General features: G+C 39.5%; 1 pseudogene; it reads right to left on the bottom strand.

Annotated features, from left to right (window-relative positions):
• Positions 1-762: 762 nt before the first annotated feature.
• Positions 763-22,896, bottom strand: part of LOC115863122 (uncharacterized) — a 102,391-nt pseudogene continuing 80,257 nt past the window's right edge.

The following is a 22,896-nucleotide window of genomic DNA, read 5'->3' on the forward strand; positions in this document are numbered from 1 at the left end:
CCTCATCTGTTAAAGTTTTTTCATGAGATTACAACAATTCAGTTACAGCTTCGAGCTCCATTTCTTTTACTGTTTCCACCACATCTTCAGGTACTTCCTCCACGGGAGTTGTGAAGCCCTCAAAGTCATCCATGAGGATTGGAATCAACTTCTTCCAAACTACTGTTCATGTTCATATTTTGACCTTTTCCCATGAATCATGAATTTTCTTAACGGCACCTAGAATGGTGAATCCTTACCAGAAGGTTTTCAATTGACTTTGCTCAGATCCATCATAGGAATCCTTATTTATGGCAGCTATCACCTTACGAAATGTATTTCTTAAACACTAAGACTTGAAATTGAAATGTCTCCTTGATCCACGGGCTGAAGAATGGATGTTGTGTTAGTAGACATGAAAACAACATTCATTTCATTGTACATCTCCATCAGAGCTCTTGGGTGACCAGGTGCATTGTCAATGAGCAGTAATACTTTGAAAGGAATTTTCTTTTTCTGAGCAGTAGGTCTCAATAGAGGGGCTGAAAATATTCAGTAAACCATGTTATAAAACAGATGTGCTATCATCCAGGTTTTGTGGCTCCATTTACAGAGCACAGGCAGAGGAGATTTAGCATAATTCTTAAGGGCCCTAGGATTTTCAGAATGGTAAGTGAGCACTGACTTCAACTTAAAGGCACCAGCTGCATGAGCCCCTAACAAGAGAGTCAGCCTGTCCTTTGAAGCTTTGAAGCCAAGCACTGACTTCTATCTATGAGAGTCTTAGATGGCATCTTCTATCCAATAGAAAGCTAATTCATCCACACTGAAAGTCTGTCGTTTAGTGTAGCCGCCTTCATTAACTACGTTAGCTACATCCTCTGGATAACGTGCTGCAGGTTGTACATCAGCACTCGCTGCCCCCCCCAGCACTTTCATGTGATGAAGACAGCTTCTTTCCTTAATCCTCATCATTAACCTAGTTTCCTTGAAGGAAGCTCTGCTAGCTTCAGACTTTTCTTCTGTTGCTTCCTCACCTCTCTCAGCCTTCACAGAACTGAAGAGAGTTGGGACCTTGCTCTGGATTAGACTTTGGTTTAAGAGAACATTGTGGATGGTTTAACCTTCTATCCAGAACACTAAAATTTTCTCCATATCAGCGACAGGGCTCTTTATTTCTTATCATTCATATGTTCACTGGAGTAGCACTTTTAATTTCCTTCAAGAACTTTTCCTTCGCATTCACAACTTGGCTAATTGGCACAAGAGACCTAGCTCTTGGTCTGTCTCAGCTTTTGAGATGTCTTCCTCACTGAGCTTAAGCACGTCTACCTTTTGATTTACAGTGCGAGATGTGTGACTCTTCCTTTCACTTGAACACTTAGAGGCCATTGCAAGGGTTACTCATTGGCCTAATTTCAATACTGTTGTGTCTCAGGGAATAGGAAGGCCCAAGAAGCGGGAGAGAGACAGGGGAAGGCTGGTGGGTGGAGCAGTCAGAACACACACAACATTTATCCCTTAAATTGGCTGTCTTATAGGGGCACGATTTGTGGTGCCCCAAAACAATTACAGTAGTAATATCAAAGATCAATGGTCACAGATCACCATAACAAATATAATAATAATTTAGAATCTGAAATATTGTGAGAATTACCAAAATGTGATACAGAGACATGAAGTAAACAAATGCTGTTGGAAAAATAGCATCAATAGACTTGCTTTACGCAGGGTTGCTACAAACCTTCGGTTTGTAAAACATGGAATAAATGTGAGGTGCAATAAAGTGAAGCACAATAAAATGAGGTGTGCCTGTCTACAGATGAGGAAACCTGCTTAAATACCCACAGCCAGAATATAAAGGAACTGAAATTCAAACTTAGGTCTAATCTGATTTTAAAGCTTTTGCCCTTAAGTGCTACATTCTCCTGCATCTCAATTTAGGGGTTATCTAATCAGAATGTCCCTACAGTAGCTCTCAAAGTATGGTCCCGAGGCCAGTATTATTAGCATTACCTGGACACTTGTCAGAATTGCAAATTCTCAAGCTACCTCAAGTGATTACATCAGAAATTCTGGGGGCTCAAGCTTGAGTATCACTGCCCCAAAACATTCCAAACAGGTAGTTATATAACCTCTCCGTGTGGCTCTTACATCCCATAATGCAGTCATTCTCTCTGCTCTGCTTGTTTAACTGCACCAATCATTAGAAAGTTCTTCCTTATACTGGAGTATAATTTGCTTCTCTTCATTGTTCACTCTTTGGTTCTGGTTCTGCTGTTTGTCTCCTCAACAAAATAGCTGAATGTAGCTATTGAAACTCACATGATCAACAACAGGAAATTGCTAAGGTATTAAAAAGAGCTTGTCTGATGGAACATGTGAAGTTTGAATGCCAGCTTCCTTTTTTTGTACATTTACCACAGATGCTTTATTCTTTGTCTCACAAATAAGATAGAAGCGGAACATTTTTGAAAAGGGGAAAAAAGAAAGACTGAGGAGTCAGGGTTCAAGGCTCCGCTATGTCTTTAGGATATAGCCCTTCTAGTAGCTCTGGACCTGGAAGATGTTCTGTTTCCTCCAAAGTCATAGGTCAGATATAAAATCTCTCATGATGAGCAAAGTGGATCACTGAAACTTGAGGGAGTTTCAGAGCAGGGTGAGACTAGTTTGGTTAGAGTTGCTGTAAGTCAGAGTGGAAGGAGAGTTTAGAAGACCAGAAATCATATGTGATGAGCAGATGATTGAATCTTTGCCCTTGGAACTAAAGGTGAAGTTCATGTACTTCTTTCTTAACTTGGCTACCCCAGAAAACAAAGCTTCCATGCTATGGCTGCATTACATGCTATCTTGGGGGGGAAAGGAGTGAGGGGAAAGGGATGTGATTCAAGAATAGAGGGAAAGCCAACACAACAATGCGTCACTGAGTTATCTTCTACTCCGTATGAGTACGTGCTTGATTCTGCTGGACCGGCTTTTCAAAGCTAGATTGTTATTCTTGGGGGAGAAAGAAAATTTATTCACTGGTTTCCATCTACCACCTGTTAAAAGTTCCACCCACAGAGTCTTAACTTCCCCAAACTCTGGGTCATGCATGTGTGGGCCCCATGTTGGGTCCTACACCATCCCATGCCTCATGGTCAATGGGATGGGAGGCGAGAGGCACTTGGCATAGGCATGAGATGAGGTACTGTCAGGTTTTACCTGTGTGAAATTGGTCAGAACCCAGGCAGAACTGATGGCCACAGTGGTGGCTAGAGCAAGAGTCAAGTGAGGCTGAGAGGCTCTGAAATTGCACAGAAGAGGTTTCTGATATAACACCCTTAAAGTAATTTTGAAAAAAAAAAGAACATCCTTTTACATTATAAGGTCGATGTCTAAATTTTTTTTGTCATTAGTTTAAAGAATGGCAAAGGATAGCATTCCTAGCTTATCATAAATGCTGATTAACATTTTAAAACAAAATTGGGTTCTGGTTTCAGGTATGATGACTAAGACTCTACTGGATGACCACTCAACTTCCATCCACGTAGAAAATAGCTGCAAAGTCTGGACCTAACACCAAACCAAACCAAACAACCAAAAAACCAGAAAATCAGTATCTGAAGGTACTGGAGAGCAAGTAGAAGTATACCAACTCTGGTGGGAAGTTCATACTTGTTTGGAGAGGGAAGACTGAATTAAATAAATAAATTTCTGTCTCTGCGGCATTTAGCTTGAGGCTAAGTACAGCCTGCATGTGGCAACAGCACACGTGACAAAACCTGCAATCTTTCAAGCCTGGAGAATAAGAAAATTGAAGTTAGGAAACTTACTAACTTTAATACTAAAGAGCGTGGGTAAATTCTGGAAGGGAAGAACCAGAGTGGGGACCCCCAAATGCTATCTATCCACATCTCTGATAGGACTCCTGAACTACGCATGGGCAGAACAGACTCAAAGCAGCCAGCTAAAGATGAAAAAGATCTGAAGAGACCCAAGTTGCCATATAAGAAACAGAGTTTGCAATTCAAGCCCAGCCACGGAAAAATACCTGCTAAAACAAATTTCCTCTTTGGAGAAAAATAACAGAATCCATATTTTCCACACTATGGCATTCATAATGTTCGGCATAGAATTCCAAGTTACGTTTCACATGAAGGAACAAGGAAATAAAGCATATTCTCAAAAGAAAAGAACATGAAGCGGATCCGATGCTGAGATTAAATGGATGTTGGAACTAACAGACAATGATTTTAAAGTAGCTATTATAATTATTCTCAATAAAGTAAAACAACGTATGTTTTTAATAAAGGAAAGTCTCAGTAAATACAAAATTATTATATCATTCTTTTCACCATATCCATTTGAATTTTAATATTATAGTGATTAAATATTAAAAAATTGCACAAACATTTCTTTTTTAATGGTCATAAATTTTACATTTTTTTCTCCTTGAAATAAAAATTTCATTTTACTAGTCCCACAGAATATTATCTAAATATAAAATAATATGGTTCAAATATTTTGATTATTATCATAATTCTCTTAAAATACATTTAAAATTTGCTTTTTTTTTTTTCTTTTTTTGTAGTTTAGAATCTTTAGTCACACAACATCAAGAATAGGTTAGTTCCAGGGCAGTGCGCCATTCCATCACCTGAGACCTTCTCTCCCCCCTGCACACTCCACAACGCAGTATAATCAAACGGCGCCTTCGTCTAGAATAGAATGTTTAAATGATACCTGTTCAATAACTGTCCTTGCTTCTTTGTGGTGTTGGGAAAGGAAAAAAAAGAAACAAAACCCAAAAAAACAAGAAAGCAACAGAACCCAAACCCTTTGCAAGCCGCTTGGTACCTATATTCCCAGGGCATTTTTAGTGGAGTTTCTGCTGGGCCCTGACCTCTGCCCTACTACATCAGTGAGGACAGAGGCCGTGGGACAGGTTTGGGCATCCGTACTGGAGTAGAAAGAGAAAACAAACACAAGTCGGGCCACAAGTGGATTCTGGCACATTTTTAGATGAGGTTAAAAATGTCATGGCGTGCACGGGGAGCAGGCAACGGACTTTTCCGTGGGAGGTAATGCCTGTAGGCAGAATAAACTGTCCAGTCTACTCTTGGGGAGGAGCTCCCTGCGGTAAGAACAGAGGAACGAGGGGGCCTCGAGGAAGGTGTTGGCTCGGAAGATGGAGGAGACGATCTTGCCGGTGGCGTTGATGGTGCCTTCGCTGTCTGAGCTGGACTCAGAGTCGCTGCTCCCAGAGTAGGCGCCCAAACCTGGGAGGATGCCGATACATACAGCAGCGGAGGGGCAGTCGACGGAGGGAGGGACCACTCAGAGATGTGCTTCCACGAGACAAGCAGGATGGGGCTTATTGATTCTTGTCATCTGGGTCAGGGTCCGATTGCAGTCTTTTCACACTGTTGCCACTCTCTGAGCTCTTATGCTTCAGAGCTCCTGCCGACAGCTTTGCCTGGGAGAACTTGGTCTTGGTTTCTGTGGGTTTCACAGCCACTTTCTTCTCCACTTCCTTCTTGTTTTCTTGAGAAATTCCAACCTTGTTGAGATTACTTCTGTATTCCTTCAGTGCTTTCAGTTCTTCTCTTCCCTGCTTTTCTATTAGTTCCTGCTGCCGAGAAACCTCATCAAGGAAGTTGGTCTCATCTTCGTCCAAGCCTCTTACCATGTTTTTCAATTTGAACTGTTCTTCATACTCTTGCTGCTTCCTATCTTTCTGTTCCTGTTAGCCTTTCATACAGAGACCGAGGATCATAAACGTCCTCCGGGCATTCTCCTGGATCTTCAGGTTTTCGAACTTTTCGAAATTTCTCCCATTCTTCTTGCCTCCTTTTGTGCCGTTCATCTAATTCTGCCTCAGACACAAACCTCTTTTTGATAACAAAGGTTACCATCATCCCCTCCACCTATAATGGAACAATCAGTCTACCAGCGTGCAGGAGGCGAGACCCCCTCACCTTGACGGTGCCCACCCCAAACTGCCACCACAAGGGCCGCTCGCTCTTAAGGAAAAAGAAAAAGAAAGTAAAAACAGCCATTTAAAATTTTTGTTTTATGTACTAGCATAAGGTTCTAGGTGTTAAAAGTCTATTTTAAATTGAATCATTATTCTCGATAGTATTACTATAGAATTGGTCAAAACAATGCAAGTATATTACACATTTTTATAGCTATTCAATGGAATACAATTTTATTGCAAATGCATATCTTGATAAAACAGATGAGGTTACTTTATTTTTTCTGTTTGTTTCTGTGTTCTTGGATGGATATTACTTACTGCTAGTGTAAGTTAATGTTTTTATTTTTTATAGGTATAAATATTGAGAAACTGCATTCATATAAGTAAGTGGACAGAACTGAAAGGGGGATTATATCAGTAGCAGTCAATAGTTATTGTTCACTAAAAATGATTCTTAATGAGCCATCAACTAACATCTTCCATTTTGTAGAAAGCAAAGCATTGGAAACCACCTGATTTATGAATATTCTTTTCCCTAGTTCATTAGAGACACTCACTTTCTTATCACAAACACAATATTTAATTGTTGCATTTTTAGTGCCCTGTTTTTTTTTTTTTTTAACACTCTGGGGCAATGCATTGAAGTAAGTTTAGAATGGATGAGAGGTGAGTTTTTCTTTCATTAAGTTGGACAGGGATAATTAGTGGTCCAGGAAAACTCAGCTTGAGCAACTATGTTGTCACCCATATCAATGAGGAATGAGTTTAAACAGAAATTGAAAATCTAGAAACTGATCCTGTTGAAATTGTGCACTAATATGTACTTCCTGGAAACTCTTTACGTATGTGAATGCGTGCTCTAGTTTGCAGATCACTGATTTAGATAATCAGGGTGCTGGAAACCACCCACTGGTTAAGAGACCTCAAAGGGAGGGAGTTTAAGAATCAGTTTTTTCTTTTTTACCTGAAAAGGTGAGAAAGGATCTCAGACTAACACTAGCCAACAGATTAATGTGAAACAGGAAAAACTTGAGGTGGTACAGACTAACACAGTATCCAAAGTGCAGCTAACAACAGTGAAATCTTGGATTTCTCAAGGAGCTGGAGAAAAAAATTTCTCATCTGAGCAGTGTAATGCAGTGAATACGTGCATAAAAATACAAAGAAACAAAGATGGAGAAGATCATCAGATGTGATAAAAGTAGCAGTACCAGCAGCACTTGTAGTTAAGGATAGAAAGTCATTTTTAGTAGATGCTGGATTTGAGTGAGTGCACTGGAGTCTGAGGAAGCCTGTGGAAATAGCCTACTTCTAGAGGTATTAATAATAACAGAACAAAACCGTCAGTTTCAGGCAGGTTCAACTGAGGACTTACTTAAATACAAGGTGAAATAAGAAGCTATTTAGAACTGAAATAGTGATGGCACATGACTGAGTTCACTAAATGTAGTTACTTTTGACAGCACTGGTGAAGAAAGCAGGGTTCAGTCTTATGCTATCACATCCTTTCTACACCTGCCTCTTGCTGTATCATGTGACCAAAGAGTTTAATGGAGATTAGACCAGATAATTGCTAAACTTCCTTCTAGTTCTAACATCCTATGGAAGAACACTCTGCAAATGTTCATAGCAGCATTATTCATAAAAGTAAAAAAGTGGAAATAATGAATGGGACAAAAATAAAGGTGGAATAATGAATGGACAAATAAATGTGGTATATCCACTCAATGGAATATTCTTTGGCAATAAAAAGGAATGAAGGGCTTCCCTGGTGGCGCAGTGGTTGAGAGTCCGCCTGGCGATGCAGGAGACACGGGTTTGTGCCCCGATCCGGGAAGATCCCACATGCTGCGGAGCGGCTGGGCCCGTGAGCCATGGCCGCTGAGCCTGCGCGTCCGGAGCCTGTGCTCCACAAGCGGAGAGGCCACAACAGTGAGAGGCCCAGTACCGAAAAAAAAAAAAAAAAAAAAAAAAAGGAATGAAGTACTGATATATGCTACAATATGGATGAACCTTGAATACATTATAATAAGTGAAAAAAGCCTGACAAAAAAAGACCACATATTGTATGATTCCATTCATGTAAAATGTTCATAACAGGCGAATCTATATAGACAGAAAGTTGATTAGTAGTTGCTTCAGCTTAGGGGTTGGGGAGAAATGGGGATGACTGCTAATGGGTACCAGGTTTGTTTCTAAGATGATAAAAAGTGATTGTGATTATTACACAACTCTGTGACTATAGTAAAAGAACTACTGAAATATACTTTTAAATGGGTAAATTGCATGGTGTGTGAATTATATCTCAATAAAGTTTTAATTTTTTTTCAAAAGAACATTATGAAAGAATTTTTAAGAAGAGAAAAGAGCTTGGATCCTGGCACAGACATAGGACTGTTCTGTTTTGACAGAGATTCTAAAAGGAGAAAAAGGCCAGGAGTAAGTAGGGATGAGGGGCTAATTAGGGAGGTTAGGGCAGACAGCCAGTAGCCTGAGGAGAATGGGCATTTGGTGGTAGGGGAGGATGCTGGCGAGATGTCCTGAAATGGAAAAGGAGGGTATCTTAAGGCAGACTCTCTGCCTCAAGCCTTGTCTTTTGCCACATTTGCACCTGGGCATGTCTTTCTAAATGGACCCCGCTTGGCCCTCTACCCCCATATTCATATCCAGGCAGCTAAAGACACAACTTTTCTCTCAGTTCTTTTAAACTCTTGTTAAAATGTCTTCATCTTCCCTAGCTTCTGCCTCTTTTGACATAAAGTCCTTCTCCTCTTTTCATTGGGTGCATACCGGGTACTTTCTCTCTCCTAGGTTTTGACTTTTATATTTCATTTATTCTTCCCTTGGGTCTTTTGTGACCTTATCATAAAGGTTTATTACATATAAATGTGAAGATTCACTAATACACTTAAGATGAGGGAAACCAATGTAGCAATTGCTGATAAGATGAAACACTGTATACAATAAAAGTAAGAACAAAGCTATCTGACATTTATTTTCAATAATTTACACAATAAAGAAATTGAGAGCCACCTTAAATTTTTTTTTTCTGTATTCTCATTTATTCTCTAACCAGTAAGGATACAGTTTTATGTCTTATCCAGGGTTTAGCCAAAGTATCATCTAACTTTTTACACAACTAAAACTAATGCTAGATTTCACATTCATTCATTAATCTAATCATTCATTCACTCATTTAACAAATATTTATTGAGCATCTACTATGGACTAGGCATCTTGCTAGATGCTAGAAATATAATGATGAAAAAAGGGGCAGAGTTCTCCTGGCTCTTGACACATACAATCCAGCATGAGAGACAGACGTTAAGCAAATAATCACACAACTTCCATAAATAATGATATAATTTAAATTATGATGTTTTATAAAGGATAAATATAAGGTAATGTTATATATTGGGTTGGTCAAAAAGTGCCTTCAGTTTTTTTTTTTTAATTAACTAATTTATTTTTATTTTTGGCTGTCTTGGGTCTTCATTGCTGCACGCGGGCTTTCTCTAGTTGCGGCGAGTGGGGGCTACCCTTTGTTGCGGTGTGCGGGCTTCTCACTGTGGTGGCTTCTCTTGTTGTGGAGCACGGGCTGTAAGCTCACGGGCCTCAGCAGCTGTGGCACACGGGCTTCAGCAGTTGTGGCTCGCGGGCTCTAGAGCGCAGGCTCAGTAGTTACAGCGCAAGGGTTTAGTTGCTCCACGGCACGCGGGATCTTCCCAGACCAGGGCGCGAACCCATGTCTCCTGCATTGGCAGGCGGATTCCTAACCACTGTGCCACCAGGGAAGCCCAGTGCCTTCGGTTTTTAAGTAAAAATAAAAGACACATTTTTCATTTTCACCAAGAACTTTACTGAACAATGTATTCACCCTTTTGTTCCACTACCTTCTGCCATTTTCCAGGCAACTTCATAATTCCATCTTCCCAAAACTTTTTATCTTTTTCAGCAAAGAACTGTTCCAGGTGCCTTTTGCAGTATTCCAGGGAATTGAAATGTTTTCCATTAAGAGAATTTTGTAAAGACTGAAATAAATGGAAATCCAAAGGTGCCGTATCCGGTGAATATGGCAGATGAATCAGAACTTCCCAGCCAAGCTGTAATCGTTCTTGCCTGGTCATCAAAGAAACATGCAGTCTTGTGTTATCCTGATGGAAGATTACACATTTTCTGTTGACTAAGTCTGGCCACTTTTCGTCGAGTGCTGCTTTCAGTTGGTCTAACCGGGAGCAGTACTTGTTGGAATTAATCATTTGGTTTTCTGGAAGGAGCTCATAATAGACGACTCCCTTCCAATTCAACCATATATACAACATCACCTTCTTTGGATGAAGACTGGCCTTTGGTGTGGTTGATGGTGGTTCATTTCGCTTGCCCCGCAATGTCTCCTGCTCCACAGTATTGTACAGTATCCATTTTTCATCACCCGTCAAAATTTGTTTTAAAAACAGAACGTTTTCGTTACATTTAAGTAGAGAATGTCATGTGGAAATATGGTCAAGAAGGTTTTTGTTCTCTTAACTTATGTGCAACGCAAACTTCAAAGTGATTAACATAACCAAGCTGGTGTAAATGATTTTCAGTGCTTGATTTGGACATTTTGAGTATGTCAGCTATCTCCTGCATGGTATAATGTTGATTGTTCTCAGTTAATGACTCAATTTGATCACTATCAACTTCAACTGATCTACCTGACCATGGAGCTCTGTCCGGCAAGAAATCTCCAGCACAAAACTTCCCAAACCACTTTTGACACGTTCGATCAATCACCACACCTTCTCCATACACTGCACAAATCTTTGTGTTTCAGGTGCATTTTTACCTTTCTTGAAATAAAAAAGCATAATATGCTGAAAATGTTTTCTTCCATCTTCAATATTAAAATGGCTACACAAAAATTCATGAATTTTGATGTTTTTTTAAAAAAATGCACGTTGATATGACAGCTGTTGTAATAAAATCTAACAAAATTGTTTCAAATGAAGTTCGAAGAACTAAGCACTACTAGAGCCATCTTATGGGAAAAAATGAACGAAACTTTTGGCCAAACCCAATATAACAGGGCTCCTTCTTTCTTGATTTTCTTCCTGCACTTATTTGATAAAGAAGCCCATGAAAATATGGGAGGGGATTTTCAAGTTACTGAACATTTTAAAAGATATTAAAATTTAAATCTTTCAAGTAAGTGCTTTAATTAACTCAAGTAGAGCTGGCTTTAGTTTAGTGAATAGATCACTCACTTGTAAAGCAACATTAAAAAGTTTTAATAACTTTTAATTTAAGTATAACCTACGTAGGGAAAAGTGTGGAGATCATATGTATACAACTCAATGATTTTTTACAGACTGAACACACCTGTGTAACCAGACCCTAAATCAAGAAACATTATTAGAACCTCAGAAGTTCCATACATGCCTACTTTTCTTCACCAAATTCAGTTTATAAGAGGACTAGTAGCTTTGAGCACTTGTTATGTGCTAGGCTCAATGCAAAGTCTTTTATAGACCCCATATTATGTGAAGAGCAGTTTTTTTCTCTCTTTTGTTTTAAATTATTCCCTGAGAATCTAATTGACATCCATCATTTAATTAGCAAATTCATCCTTTTCAGATAGCCAGAACAGTATCCTTCAGCCCAGCACAGATAGGACTCTGCAGTTCTGCTTTCCTGGAGACTTTCCACAAGTGCAGGAAATTTCCATGATGGCAGTGGCCTTGGAGCCCATGAATAGAAGCAGGGAAGTAGCAGTTTATCTGGATGGCTGTGTGCCAGGCCCTTAAGCAATCGGGTGCCAGGATTTCTTAATTTGCTGTTCCATATCTCTTCCTTCCCCAAGGAGAAGAGTCAGCCTGCGTGCCTCTCTCCAATCCCCTCACCATAAAGTCCTCCTTAAGGATAACTAAGATTGATTTGCTAACTTCTCTGAATAGTGAAGGTCACTGTAAGGTGAGCATCTCTTAGCCAACTGTAATCACTCAAAGCTCTGAAGAAATTTATATCTAGTATTTGGGACACCATCTCTTTGAATTCTAGGGGCTTGTGGAAGGGGATTGCAGTGGGGTTTTAAGGAGTCTGGCTGGAAAAGAAAAACAAAGGAATCCAAAGGACTCTGGGAGAAATAGAGACAGAAAAAGTTACCTACTGCCCAAAGGAGGTTTGGACCTCTAGGAACAATACTAAGAAAGTTTACAAGCAGTTTTGTGGGTTTTTTTTGTTTTTTTTTTTTTTTGCTTTAGAGACCAATCTAGATGAGAAAGCAGGAACAGGAACCAAGGACTTAATATTGTTATCAATTATCCTAGGAGCTATAGGGGACAAAATGTATTGGTGAGGTTATACCTACCAGAAACTGTGCTGGTGAGACCTAGCCTATTTAGATGATAAGGTGGCTGCATACTTATTATTATGGTACATGCTAGGTTGGGAGGAGTAGTGTGATCTCTGGAGATTAATAAAGTACCATGGGCAGGACACGCCTTGGGCACTGGTGAAAGGGAAAGCCATCTCTGTGGTTTCTCCAAGACATAATAAACATCTCCTTATTATAAAAACAAATATGTGAACAAACAATAAGAAAACTACTTCTAACTGATCCTGACAAGTTCCAAAGTCCCCTAATAATTTGCCTCTTTGTGCGAGGCACTGAAATCCCCAGAAACAATGTGGGTGTCTTGTAGCTGGTGAGATCTCAGAATTTCTGACTAGGTCTTCTATAAAACCTAGGCTTCTCCTAGGCCCTTGGTGCTTTTTGAGTATGTGCTGATTTTCCACCATTGTTCTTTCTGGCGATGTGAAAGGCTGTGTCATATCTCTCCCACCTCCACCCCAACCTCAATCTCATGTTTTTTCCATTGTGGGGAGACAACTTTGCTTTTCCTTTGCTGAGAATCTTGAGGTCACCATGCAAGGTCTTCCTTACTTTCTCTCACTTCTCTCCTCTGCCCCTCAGCACAGTCTTTTCACATGGGCTTTGTTGATTTTTCTCCTGTTTCAAAGGACAAAACTCCTTCTTGCATCCCAAAGCCATTCTCTGTGCTTCTTCTCTGGGACTGTGTTCCTCAATAATTTCATTTCTCTCATAATTTTGTTTTAAACTTTTATTGTAACATTTTCCAAACATATACAAAAGTAGAGAGAATAGAATGATTCCCTCATATACCCTTCACCCACATTCAAAAAATTATCAACATTTTTGCCCACTTACTTTATCACTTTTTCCCTTCTCTCTTTGCATCGTATCTTGAAGCAAATTCCATCATTGTCTCAGAATGTCTTTTTACAATTGGTTTGTTTAAATTCGGATTCAAACAGGGCTTACATATATTTGAGTGCTGTGTCACTTCATTTTTATCTAATCCAAACATTTCCCCAGCCCCCTTCTATTTTCTGCCATGTTATTGACTAGTGAGGAAAGCAGATCAGTTCTACAAAATGTGCCACAATCTGAATTTTTCTGATTGCTTCTTGGTGTTATTTAACTAGGTGCTCAATCGCCTGTATCTTCTATAGCCTGGAAATTAGACTTAAAGGCTGATTAGTTTCAGGGTCTCCCCTACCCTCTTACTTCTCTTGTTTTATGATCTCTGTCATGCTCAAATAGCTCATGACTATTCATTATAAAGTGTTTGCTTTTCTCTCTGTGCCCAGACGGCCTCTGTCCCATCATTGCTCCATATATAGAGCAAACAGTCTGCATCAATTTTCTCTCCTATTCACATACATTTCCCCCCTAACGCTTTTATATGGCCTCTGCCCCTATCAACTACAGAAATAATTCTTTCAGAGATCACTGAACATTCTTTAACACAAAACCCAATGACTTCTTGTTAGTATTATAATTAATGATTATGATCATTAGTTGCCAACTCCCATTTGTAGCCTTATAACAACCTATAAAATGCTTTTTGTCACTACTCTTTTTTTTTAGTCCTCCTCCTTTATGACCTCATTCCTCTTTCTTGACTTTTTTATTTTCACTGTTTAATACTATTTATTTCTTTTTATATAACGCTAAGGGCATTTTTTTCTGTTTTCCTTTACTTATTGCATTATCTCCTCCCAGCAACAAACATCCGTGATTGTTTTTCAAAGTACTGTCTTTTTCCGTTATTGGTTTCAGGAACCTCAGGGCTTCATTGCTTAACTTCACGTGATGGCTCTGCATCTCTATCTGTAGCTCTGACCAAATCCAATGAGCTCCAAGCCCACAGCTCCTTTTTCCTAATGGGCAATTTTTCCTCTAAATGATTCACCAACACTTGGAACTCAGTTGATTTCAGTCATGTCATTTTCCCCTCAAATGAACTGCTTCTTCTAATTTCTCATCTTTCATAATGATATTGCTGTAAGTACTTCTGCTTGGAAGTCATTTTTACTTCTTCCTTTTTTTTTTTTTGCTGCCATTTCTAATCTATTGACAGCCTAGCCCAGCCTGATCTGCAATATCTGTCCCAATCATTTCTTATTTTCCATCTTTTCGGTGCCCATTTTCTCCATTTAGTCTTCTCTACCTAGTTAAGACATTGTTAATCTCATGTCCTGCATATTCTATTGAAAAGTGAGCCACCACTACATTTCATATCCTTTTCCATGCTTAATTTTTCTCCATAGCATGTAACAAATTTGTTTTACTATGTATTTTGTATATGTTTTTTAAAATTGTCTGTCTCCCTTGACGGGAATATAGGCAAGGTAGGATTTTTGTTTTGGACAGAGAGGAGGTACTCCACAAATATTTATCAAAAAGACAATGTAGAGCCTGAATCATATAATTGGATTCAATTTAAACAATCTTTATTATGTAAACTTATGATAATGCTAAACTGATTTTCTGAATCGTAAGCTCCTTGAAGATAGAATTCATATCTCATACGTTTTTGGTATTCCACCCGACCCTCTCCTTCCTCATCTCCATTTGAATACACCTATATCTCTATGCTTTTTGGTGGTTGGCTTGGCAAATGTGACATAGGTGGTCTTCCAGACCACCTATGGTCTGTAGAGAGAGAAACAGGAGTGAAAGCAGGAGCCACAAGAAGGAAAAAGGGATAATGATGGAAGTCTTATCAGCAGGAATGAACTAGAGAAGGGTCTTGAAGACTAGTGTGTGTGTTGGGAGATGGTGCAATACAGAATCTACAGAATGGCAATGGTATTTTGAAAATGGAGTTTCCATCTGAATAGGTCCATAGATCTTGCTATTTTCTAGCTTATTAGTCTCATATAATTAACATTACTCAAATTGCAGAATAAGTCTTTGGGCTGCGCCAGTAAAGTTGTTTGCAAATTAATCTAAAAAGAAAAGAGTGATTAGAAGCTTCTGTTGATTTCTCTCGTATCACTTTCATCCTGATTAAAAGACTTCTTGTAACATCTCTTATGCCATGAGTTTCCTGATTATAAATTCTTTTAACTTTTTTTTTATATATCCAAAAAGCTTTTATTTCATCATGATTTTTTGAGAGATATTTTTGCTAGGTATAGGATTCTAGGTTGACAGTTTTTTTTCAGTACTTTAAAGATATTGCTCCATTGTCTTGTTGCTTTCATTGTTTCCATTAGGAAATCTTCTGTCATCCTTATCTTCTTTTTTCTCTATGTGTAATATGTCTCTTTTCTCTGACTCCTTTTAAGATTGACTGGTATTTTGGTTGTTACAGGATGGTAGGTTAAATCCTTTTACTTTATCTAAGAGAGATATTGTCCTAAAGCAGCTTTTTGCAAATTTTTCTATTTGGAGATTATGTTTTAGAATTAAGTATTTTTGCCCAAAAGATCAAGGATAATGACACTTATATTGATTTATTTTGATTTGGTGATATGACATTTAGTTAATATGTATTTAATAAATGAATTTAATTCAATAGGCATTCTTACTTTTTATAATGCATTGTGATATATGTACTACAAAGAGAAATAAATCCTTATCTCTATCCTTGAGTATATCTTGGAGTTAATATATGCACAAAAATAACAATGCAAGGAAAAAGTATTAAGTGTCACAAAGGCATGGCATATACTTTTGTGGGAAACATATGATTGAATCTTCTTATAATAGGAGGACTTTGCTTCTAATTGGGAGAATGCAGGAGACTTTGTGGTTTTGAGGTAATCTTATATGATAGGTTATTTGAAAATGAAGTGGTTTGTGAGTACATGAGGAGGGTGATTCTAGAACTGATAGAAAACGTTGATCAAGTGCCACACAACAAGAAATACAGGGTATGTTAAAAGGCACACAGGTCAGTTTGGACTGGATCCTAGGGTGTATGTAGGAAAGTAAATCAGGCTTGCTTGCAAGGAAGGTTAGTACCAATTCATGAAGGATTTTGAATGCCTAGTTAAAGGTATTTTCCCTTTTATTTATTAAGTATGGGGCATCTTTGAAAGCTTCTGGGCAAGAGAGTGAAAAGACTAGAGAAATGCTGTGGAATTCTTGAAAGTAGTGAGAGTGGATGGGAAGGGCAAATATGGAAACAAATTAAGAGGCAACTGTTTAAGAAGTCATGAACTTGAACTAATGTAGTGACCATGGGAAAGAAGTGGGGATTGAACTTATTTTCAAGTGATGTTTCTTGGATAATATCCACAGTGTATGGAAACAGAATAAAAGGGTGAAAGAATTTGAATTCTCAAATCTTCATAATAATAGCTAATATTTGTTGTTTACCATGCAATAGTTTGAGTGCTGTACATATCAGTCTGCATTCTCTGTATCTCCACTTGGATATCTAATAGTCATCTCACAGTTAACATGTATGTAACTCAGCTCCTGAGATTTCTTCCCAAATCTGCCTATGTCTTTTCCATTTCAGATAATGGGAAATTGTTTTATCTAGTTCTCAAACCAAGATTCATCCTTGACTCCTCATTTTCTGCTCATACTTCACTTCTAATTTGTCAGCAAATTTGTTGATTCCATTTTCAAAATACATGCAGAATTCCACCACTTCTCACCACCACCACTGTCATCACATCTCACTAGGGTTGTTTCAGTAGCCCCCTAACTGGTCTCCTTGCTTCTGTCTTCGCTTCCCTTAAGTCTATTCTCAATACAGCAGAGTGATTTACTTAAAGCATAAATTAATTTTAAACCTGTGCTCAAAAACTGTCCAATAAGAACTAGAGTCCATAGAGTGTCCTACGGTGCTCTCCATGATCTGCTCCCTGCCCACTGCATTACTGCACAGGTATTTTCTTTTCTTCTCTCTTTCCCTCAATCCATTCTAGCCACACTGGGGTTCCTTGTTCCTCTAGTTTGCCATCTCAGGGCTTTTGCACTTGTGGTTTCTTCTGCCTGGAACAATTTTCCTCCAGTATCTGCAAGGCTCACATTCTTATCTTTTGGAGCCTTTGCTGAAAGTCACATTATGAGTAAGGCCACCATACTTAAAATTACAACCTATCCCTCTTGACTTCACATTCTGTTTCCCCCATTAAACTGCTCTGCTTCTCCACCCTCACACCCTTCAGTTAACTTATTACACTGGGCCCCCAGTGGGAACATGCCCTACAAAGGGGAAGGAGGCAGGCCTGGAAAAACAGGTGGAGAGACTCTACATATTTCCCTCTGTATTTATGGAGTCACAAAAACAGAAGTTTCCCACACCTGTGCCTCATCTTTAGCCTGCCTGCTTCCTTATGTTACCATCTTGGAGTGAATAAGATGGGAGGACAATGAAAAATTTCAACACAGAAGAACATTTGGAGGAGGAATCTGAATCACAGGCTCTTCTAAGGTGTGATCTTTAAAACTTCTTTGAACCCTGGATACCCCTCCCACTCTACCTAGAAACCATTTCTACATTCACACCTCTGATAAGACATATTTCCTCTGTGCCTTTGCAGCTTTTACTCAGCTCTTTGAAAAGCAGCAGTAAAAATCTCTTAAGTGTCAAAGAAAATTGGTCATGACCTCCCAGCCTGTGGGAGCAATGCTGCTGAAAACAGTCAAATGGTGTGGCACACTGCCTGCAAATAAACACACACAGGGTAGCTTTCCTGGTCACTGCTGTGCTGCTTGCAGCTGAGGCTAAGGGGAAATTATAGACTGTCCATCTCAGCGCCAGGTCCAGAGGAGGCTGATGAATTCACCTTGGCCTTGACTGTCTTGATGACTGTGCACAGATGTCTCTGGTCGGGGGGCTACCAAACATGCCCACACAGAAGAACCTCTTTGGTGAGTTCCCTGGTGGTCCAGTGGTTAGGACTTGGCACTTTCACTGCTGTGGGCCTGAGTTCAATCCGTGGTGGGGGAACTAAGATCCCACAAGTCTCTCAGTGCAGTAAGAAAAAAAAAAAAAGAGAAGAATCTCTTTGGAGTCTTGTTAAGCATACTGATTTCTGAATGTTCTGAATCTGAACCTTTGGAGGTGGTGGGTCTAGAAACCTGTATTTGTCCCAAGCTCCTCAGGTAGTTTTCTACAGCCCACTGATGACTGCTCCACAGACTAATGTATGGGATTCAGTGCTCTTCTCACATTTCTTTAAAGGTTACTTATACGTACTTTTTTTCCTTTTATTGGAGTATAATTGCTTTACAATGTTGTGTTAGTTTCTGCTATACAATGAAGTTAATCAGCTATATGTATACCTTTATCCCCTCTCTCTTGGACCTCCCTCCCCTGCAACCCACCCATCTAGGTCGTCACAGAGCACCGAGCTGAGATTCCTGTGCTTTACAACATGTTCCTGCTAGCTATTTTATGCAGGGTAGTGTGTACATCTCAATCCTAACCTCCCAATTCATCCCACCCTCCCCTTCCCCCACTGTGTCCACATGTCCGTTCTCTATGTCTATGTCTCTATTCCTGCACTGCAAATAGGTTCATCTGTACCATTTTTCTAGAGTCCACATATATGCATTAATATACGATATCTGTTTTTCTCTTTCTGACTTATTTCATTCTGTATGACAGACTCTAGGTCCATCCACATCTCTACAAATGACCCAATTTCTTTCCTTTTTATGGCTGAGTAATTGGCCGAGAGGCACATGAAAAATGTTCAACATCACTAATTATTAGAGAAATGCAAATCAAAACTACAATGAGGTATTATTTCACACCTGTCAGAATGACCATAATAAAAAATCTACAAACAATAAATGCTGGAGCAGGTGTGGAGAAAGGGAACCCTCTTGCACTGTTGGTGGAAATGTAAATTGATACAGCCACTGTGGAGAACAGTATGGAGGTTCCTTAAAAAACTAAAAATAGAACTACCATATGACCCAGCAATTCCACTACTCGGCATATACCCTGAGAAAACCATAATTCAAAAGGACACATGGACCCCAATGTTCATTGCAGCACTTATATGTACTTTTGACATTTGGTTTTGTGTGAACTAATTCTTAACCACAAATAACCTTGTCCTGCATGAGTTGGAGGTGGTGTTTTCTCCTAGTTCCTGAAAACCTGTCTTGTGTGGAAGATCCATCCCTCGGGCATACTCTGTGTACTTACCCAGCGAGTGCCCACAGTCATCACTGTCTCCCTGACATGACCCCCAGACATGGGCACTTCCATTTTCTCTCTATAACAGTGGGATAGGGGTATGTGGTGCTTGGGGTGTGACAGCTCTGAGAGGCATTCAATTAAGAGGGAACTTTAAATCTGGCAGTGTATGGAACAAGACCATGACTTGTGTTAGGATTTAATAAGGGAAAGTACAAAGTGTAGTTTGAAAGGTTATTTTGGTAAGTGGCCCGGAAAGAGGGTGACACACTTTAGAGTCATGCTCCAGTAATAACAGATGTTTATCAGTTGCATTCTTAACGGCTGGGGCAAGCTTGGATACCTTCAGGGTTTGGGTGGAAAACTGCTGTGTGGAATCTTCATGTCCGAGGCTTGGGTCCCATTCATTAGGGAATGAATGGGTCCTTTCTCTGACTCCCTTTCTCCACGTGGCATTCATCATTTGTTCTGAATAGAGGTTGAACAAATACTATCTGCCAGGTGAGACACCCCAGTAGGGAGTCAGACAATACAGACTTTAGGTCTGATCTCACTGTCAAGTCTCCTTGGTGTTATCCTCTCTAATCTTTCCAGGAAGAATTAATACCTCCCTTAGCATCTCATACTATTGTTGTACGATCTTCTACAGATTGACTCTTGGTATAGTGGGTTGCGTATGTGTCTGCTTCTCCTACAGACTGTGAATTTCTTAAGGACAGGACTCATGTTTCATGTACCAACTTGTTAATTAATTCTATGTGTTATTTGGTGTCTGCTATAGCCAAACACTATACTTTGTGGCCTTTGGATTTGAAACAGTAAAACCATAGAACAGGCAAAGGGTCAAGGGAGCAACAACAACAGTAAACATTAGCTAACACTTATTAAAATTATTTCCCCTTTAAAGGATTTTCATTCAAGTTTAAAGCAAGTTTAATTCATTTGACCATCACTCTAATCCTATGAGGTAGTTACTATTATTAGGTTATTTTACAGATGAGCAACTGAGACACAGAGACATTAAGAGAGCAGCCAGAGTCCCAGAAAGACACAGGAAGCTGTCAGGTAAGGCATTTCTGCCTGGCCATTAAGTGGAGTCTGGTCTTCAGTAGAGTTGAGAGAAGAGACGTATTTTTAGAAATCAATTGGTGAGGACACTTAAACTAGGAAATTATAGCAATTATGGAAGCAGAGACCAAGAATTTAATTTTCTATAAATTGTAATGTAATACTAAGAAGTTCAACCACCTTCGGTGGTATTTTCATAAAGTCCTTAGTTAAAATACCCTTCAGATAGAATTATAAATAACTTTCTGAATCTGTTGAGCTCTAACTGAGAATTATAGTCAAAGTTTTATCCAGAGTGGGCAGATCAAGAAGACGACCTACTTGGAGAATGCAGTTTCAAAAGATGTGTTCTGTATTGTACTCAAGGTTCGGGGCTGAGAAAGGTGACAGAGGGAACACAGAAGAGAAATTTCTGTGAGGGATGGGGTTTTTGTCTTGTTTTGTTCACTGTTATATCATTTGTTCTAAACAGTGCTTGGCACATGGTATGTGGTTTAACCACGATTTGTGAATGAATGATTGAGTGACCGGTGAGAGATATAGATAGAGCACGGTGGAAATATTAACAGGTGCTCAATAATTATATGTGAGGTTGGATGGAAAAGACAGTTTACAGAGAGGCCTCACTAAGGCAGGAGATAAAGTAAAAATAAAAACAACAACAACAAAAACCCTAAGCAAATTAACACAGAGGTAGTGTAAGCCAGACTTTCTTGACTTCATGGGTACTAGTATGTAATAACCTGTGAAATATTTTAAATTCTGCTTCTAGCATAGAATCTCTTTTCAGATGTCCCCTCTCCATGCCCCTCACGTCATCCATGATATTGTGATTCAAATGGAAAAAGCCTAAGGTTTTTGTTCTCATCGTTTCATCAAGGAGAGCTGGGTGATAAAGAGAAGAAAGAAGACTCAGTCCTTAGAGAACTTGGAACAGGTTGCTGAAGGAGAGAAGAGGTGGAAGCCTTCCCAGAAATCTTGGGCTCTCTTTGGCAGGACCTCATTTGAGAAAACTTTTTTAAATTATTATTTACAGGGTCATGTCTCTTTACGCCACCACTACATTTTCTGGTGTTTGGGTCCAGTTTTGCTACTTGACTTAACTTGCCTGTGACGGGTGTACATTTGTCCTGCTGGCATTTTCTGTACATGTGGGAAGGTACGTCTGCACATAGAACAAGACCTTTCCGGTCTCTTTTGGTGCCTGGCGTGGGGAACCCCATCTCTTTAGAATGACTTCCCTGGGGATAATTTATACCTCTAAAAAGCTCTACCAGGGTGCCATCTCAACTTTAAAGTTCTTACCAACCTACTCAGGTAGAATTAATGACACTATTGCTATTTGTTTCTTGTATCGAGTTCCATTTATTGTTACATCAATGGAGGAATGAATGAATGAATCCAGAACTCTCATCTTATTCTTTGTAACTCCACAGCTCTGCCCAGCACCTGACCCAATAACCACAAAATCACGGCATATCATGGAGGATCAACAAATGTGCAACTGTACTGAACTTCACCTTCCATTTTTTTCCTTTTTTCCTTGATATGATGATCATAAGAAATTAGAATTAGTGGGAACTTCAGAGATCATCTGCTCCTTTATACTAATCAATTTAGAAATCCTCTCTAGAGTGGGTTTTATTGCCAACTTGAACATCTCCAGTGGTGGGACAGTCACTAATCCATAACACAGTGTGATCCATTTTGAACCACTCAAATTGTTAGAAAAGTGTTTTTATATTGAGCTGAAAATTCCTTCCCTATAACTTTTACCTATTGGTCCTATTTCTCTCCTCCCCCCCCCCCACTGGGGACTATCTAAAATAAGACTGAACTCCCCGTATATGGCCATTCTCAAGTGTTTGAAAACAACTGTCATGTTCCATTTAATATTCTCTGTTCCCAACTTGGGCCATTATATGCTAAATCAGACTTCAACACTCTCTCATATCATATGGTCCCTAGGCCATTTCTCTTCCTAGTCTTTCTCATTTGACATCCAGTTAGTCAATGTGGTTTCCACAACCTAATACCCAGGACAGGTGCAATGGTACCCAAAAGTTCAAAGTTATAGTTATGATCCTTGTTAACCTTTTTGAGCCTTCTGAATGCCAGGGCTGTGCCGGGGGCTGAGCATTCAGAGTTGGCAGGGTCTGCCCTCAACAAACACCTGAAGGAAAAGACAGACTTCTCACTGAACTTCTGCTCCAACACCCTGTTTGTTTAGTTCCTGTTGCTATGGCAGAAGCCAGGTGCTCATCTCTTGTTGGCCTTTCTTAACTGAGGTGATCTGAAATGAATGAGATTGCCTGGAGCGGATGAGGGAAGGAGTGGTCAGTGGTGGTATTTGGGCCTTAACAACCGCTGGCAGGGATGAGGAGGCTGTGTATGAGGGCCTGTGGTGGGTATCAAAGCCAGGGG

The sequence above is a fragment of the Globicephala melas genome, chromosome 1 (genome assembly GCF_963455315.2).
Source record: "Globicephala melas chromosome 1, mGloMel1.2, whole genome shotgun sequence".
In the NCBI taxonomy this organism is placed as follows: domain Eukaryota; kingdom Metazoa; phylum Chordata; class Mammalia; order Artiodactyla; family Delphinidae; genus Globicephala; species Globicephala melas.